At 53.2% G+C, this 5,000-nt stretch overlaps 1 long non-coding RNA gene across 1 annotated transcript; it reads left to right on the top strand.

Moving 5' to 3' along the window:
• Positions 1-3,671: 3,671 nt before the first annotated feature.
• On the top strand, positions 3,672-4,844 carry LOC147006455 (uncharacterized). Its single transcript, XR_015054821.1, has 2 exons — positions 3,672-3,817; positions 3,915-4,844. It is a non-coding gene; the product is annotated as an uncharacterized LOC147006455 (long non-coding RNA).
• Positions 4,845-5,000: the final 156 nt, after the last annotated feature.

The following is a 5,000-nucleotide window of genomic DNA, read 5'->3' as shown; positions in this document are numbered from 1 at the left end:
CAATGTTTGTGTTGGATTTTGTAAAAACTCCTCGGTGGAACGCGTGACGTATTTCCGGAAGGGAGGAGTCAATGTGCCGGTTGATGACGCAAAGCCTTGGGCGCACGTGATTGGTTCACGGTGTTGTTTGAATGAGGCTGCACGTTCATTTATTACTTCTTGAACCTTGAACACGACCCAGCTGAAAACTGCCATCCCGGTGTTGCACAGGCAGGGAGATTCATCGTTGTGTGTGTCGTCACTCGGATGGACGTAAAACTGGGCGTCCTGTTGCACACTCACCTCGAAGCGACGTCGTTTTTTTTTGGGGGGGATACAAAATCTCTGCCTATGGAAGAGTGTGGTGACAGAGGGAAGAGAGAACTTGGACTGGCAGTGGGGAGGTGGGACAAGTCTTGGATGCAACAGGGGGGTGAGAAAACACAATTAGGAGTGGAGGAAACATATGAACCTGCATTGAGATGGGCCTTGCTTGGCACCATGGACCCCACATTGAAATGGGCCCTGCTTGGCACCATGGACCCTACATTGAGATGGGCCCTGCTTGGCACCATGGACCCCACATTGAGATGGGCTCTGCTTGGCACCATGGACCCCACATTGAAATGGGCCCTGCTTGGCACCATGGACCCTACATTGAGATGGTCCCTGCTTGGCACCATGGACCCTACATTGAGATGGGCCCCACTTGGCACCATGGACCCCACATTTGGATGGGCCCTGCTTGGCACCATGGACCCCACATTGAGATGGGCCCTGCTTGGCACCATGGACCCTACATTGAGATGGGCCCTGCTTGGCAACATGGACCCTACATTGAGATGGGCCCTGCTTGGCACCATGGACCCTACATTGAGATGGGCCCTGCTTGGCACCATGGACCACACATTGAGATGGGCCCTGCTTGGCACCATGGACCCTACATTGAGATGGGCCCGACTTGGCACCATGGACCCGACATTGACATGGGCCATGCTCAGCACCATGAGCCCGACATTGAGATGGGCCCTGCTTGGTACCATGAGCCCAACATTGAGATGGGCCCGGCTGGGCTCCATGAGCCCTGCATTGAGATGGGCCCTGCTTGGTACCATGAGCCCGACATTGAGATGGGCCATGTTCGGTACCATGAGCCCGACATTGAGATGGGCCATGTTCGGTACCATGAGCCCGACATTGAGATGGGCCATGTTCGGTACCATGAGCCCGACATTGAGATTGGCCATGTTCGGTACCATGAGCCCTACATTGAGATGGGCCATGCTCGGTACCATGAGCCCGACATTGAGATGGGCCATGTTCGGTACCATGAGCCCGACATTGAGATGGGCCATGTTCGGTGCCATGAGCCCGACATTGAGATGAGCCCTGCTCAGCACCATGGACCCTACATTGAGATGGGCCCTGCTCGGCACCATGGACCCTACATTGAGATGGGCCATGCTCGGTACCATGAGCCCGACATTGAGATGGGCCATGTTCGGTACCATGAGCCCGACATTGAGATGGGCCATGTTCGGTACCATGAGCCCGACATTGAGATGGGCCATGTTCGGTACCATGAGCCCGACATTGAGATGGGCCATGTTCGGTACCATGAGCCCGACATTGAGATGGGCCATGTTCGGTACCATGAGCCCGACATTGAGATGAGCCCTGCTCGGCACCATGGACCCTACATTGAGATGGGCCATGTTCGGTACCATGAGCCCTACATTGAGATGGGCCATGCTCGGTACCATGAGCCCGACATTGAGATGGGCCATGTTCGGTACCATGAGCCCGACATTGAGATGGGCCATGCTCGGTACCATGAGCCCGACATTGAGATGGGCCATGTTCGGTACCATGAGCCCGACATTGAGATGGGCCATGTTCGGTACCATGAGCCCGACATTGAGATGGGCCATGTTCGGTACCATGAGCCCGACATTGAGATGGGCCATGTTCGGTACCATGAGCCCGACATTGAGATGAGCCCTGCTCGGCACCATGGACCCTACATTGAGATGGGCCATGCTCGGTACCATGAGCCCGACATTGAGATGGGCCATGCTCGGTACCATGAGCCCGACATTGAGATGGGCCATGTTCGGTACCATGAGCCCGACATTGAGATGGGCCATGTTCGGTACCATGAGCCCGACATTGAGATGGGCCATGCTCGGTACCATGAGCCTGACATTGAGATGGGCCATGTTCGGCACCATGAGCCCTGCAGTAATTTATGAAGTATTTACATTTGTGAGTCTGTGTAAATTTAAATAAAAGTTGCTAACGATTTTCAGTCTTTTTCTTGCTTCTTCTTCTTCTTCTTCTTCTTCTTCTTCTTCTTCTTAAAATTCATCATTTTACCAGCGAAGCCTGTTGTTGGCCGAACGATTGAGGTGACTGCTTTAAGATCTCAAGAGTCTTGAGTTCGAGCCCTTGTTCTGCTGTTACCAAACACCAGGTGGGTTGACTCAGCCTGTCATACCAGGTGGGTTGGCTCAGCCTGTCTGTCATACCAGGTGGGTTGGCTCAGCCTGTCATACCAGGTGGGTTGGCTCAGCCTGTCTGTCATACCAGGTGGGTTGGCTCAGCCTGTCTGTTATACCAGGTGGGTTAGCTCAGCCTGTCTGTCATACCAGGTGGGTTGGCTCAGCCTGCCTGTCATACCAGGTGGGTTAGCTCAGCCTGTCATACCAGGTGGGTTGGCTCAGCCTGTCATACCAGGTGGGTTGGCTCAGCCTGTCATACCAGGTGGGTTGGCTCAGCCTGTCTGTCATACCAGGTGGGTTAGCTCAGCCTGTCATACCAGGTGGGTTGGCTCAGCCTGTCATACCAGGTGGGTTGGCTCAGCCTGTCATACCAGGTGGGTTGGCTCAGCCTGTCTGTCATACCAGGTGGGTTGGCTCAGCCTGTCTGTCATACCAGGTGGGTTGGCTCAGCCTGCCTGTCATACCAGGTGGGTTAGCTCAGCCTGTCATACCAGGTGGGTTGGCTCAGCCTGTCTGTCATACCAGGTTGGTTGGCTCAGCCTGTCATCCTTCCGAGGTCAGCAAAATGAGTACCTGCTTACTGCAACTAAGGGGCACTGCATCAGGGGCACAGCTGCACTCCTGGCAATGACACAACCAGCAAATGCAGGTATCATACAAATATATATATACATATATATATATATATATATATATATATGTATATATTAAACCATCCAGTAATTCCTTCGCCATGAATATTTCAATGGTTTTTGTAAAAGTTCGGATTTTTTTATTCAGATTGGATCATTAATTTTTACATGAATATTTGGTTCCCGCGGTTTTAATTGATTCTCCCGCACGAGTTATATTTGCACGTCGTGTTCTCCGTACGAGTTATATTTACACGTCGTGTTCTCCGTACGAAGTCCTCACCGAGACGTGCAAAACGAACCGAAAAAAACAACGTTTTCTCCACATCCACCTCACGTACTGTGCGAACCTTCCCTTTGGGAGTCCCAAGATGGCCGCGGCACCGCACGTGTGCGAACCTTCCTTTTGGGAGTCCCAAGATGGCCGCGCGACGGCTTCACGGATGCGCGCACCGAGCACGTCAACGTAATTAAATTACCGAAAGGTCAGGGTACTTATGTACCGAAAATAACCTACTTACAACAACCGTACGACAAAATCCTGAAGTCGCATCGATGAGTCAACAGGAGGGAATCGGGGAATTTGCGTGATGACGTCAGACGTGACGTAACGTGCGAGTTTGACCATTCACCCATCGTTCAGAGAAGACGTTTCTCCGCCGTTTCCTCACTCACAACCGAAGTAGATCGGATCACCACAGACAGGTGTTCGTGGAATAACAATTTTATTTTCTCCTTCCAGATTATTCCATCGTTCCCTGCGCATGTTTAGCGAACGCGTCGTGATCCGTTTTTACCTCAGTTGTCTCCGATCGGCTTCTCAAGAGGAACTTAACAGCCCACGTGTTTCGTCCGTGTTGGGGGATTTTCCGGGATCTGAAAGAAAATGGCGGCGCGGGATTTTGAGCTTGCGGCGCATCGCAGCTGCTGCTCCCTGTGCGCCCTGCCGCGGTCGTCATGGTCGATGCTGCGGATCTTCTCGGAGCCCGTGTGCCGAGGCTGCGCCAACTTCGAGGGGATCGACCGGGTCGAGCTCATGTTGGAGGAGAAACGCGAGTTCAAGCGCTGCCTCGCGTCGTGCCAACATTCATCACCCGTCGTCGTCCCCGCACGGATACGGCGTCGCCGTGAAGACCGCTCGCTCCAGCTTCCGGCACCTCCGGCTCCACCCGATGACCTGCCGGTCATCGTCTCCGTGCGGAGCCTGGCGGGTCAGCGTGAACACCGCTCGCTCGAATTCTCAACACCTTCGCCTTCGGGTCCCGTTTCCAACGGACTCTCCTGGTCCCCAGACGTCACCACTGTCGTGAATTCCGACCGTCATGGTCTCAATCCCCCCACCGAGAGTGTCGACCCCTGGCCAGAACCCGGGTCAGTGGACCCCCCCCGTTAGTGGTGTCCTTTGCGAAGAGTAGGTGGCCAAATTCCTGCCCTAACTAGCAGGAGGGCACTGCATCAGCGGCACAGCAGCTCCCTCAGCCAATGTGCTGTGTACAAACAAACGAAAGCACAGGCATGATGGTCCAAACGGCCTTCTGTGTTAAACTTCATTGCGACACCGACATTACAACATGAATGTGGAAATGGCAAATGGAGGGGTACGGTCATGTGACCATGAGGTTCTGTTTGAGGGACACCGGGATTACTTTGTTTACTACTCGATGACTAACATGTTTCGGTGAAACCACAATAAAAGGAGCTTGGTTTAAAATTGATCTCCCGTCCAAAATCACCTCTGGTCTGAGATTGGTCTTTCCGACATCATGTGATACGGACCCTGACAAAGACCTTTGGGCCATAAGACTCAACAAATCATGTGCTATGGATGCCAACATATGGTGGTTGTTCGTTCGTGCTCCGTCCTCTTTAGAAACTGAGTCACAATGGA

This window comes from Eptatretus burgeri, unplaced genomic scaffold, assembly GCF_056783735.1.
Source record: "Eptatretus burgeri isolate ZD-2024b unplaced genomic scaffold, Ebu_testis_v1 Ebu_testis_scaffold_3172, whole genome shotgun sequence".
NCBI classification, from domain to species: domain Eukaryota; kingdom Metazoa; phylum Chordata; class Myxini; order Myxiniformes; family Myxinidae; genus Eptatretus; species Eptatretus burgeri.
Note: the sequence above shows the minus strand (reverse complement) of the source record. Positions and strands in the feature narration are given on the sequence as shown.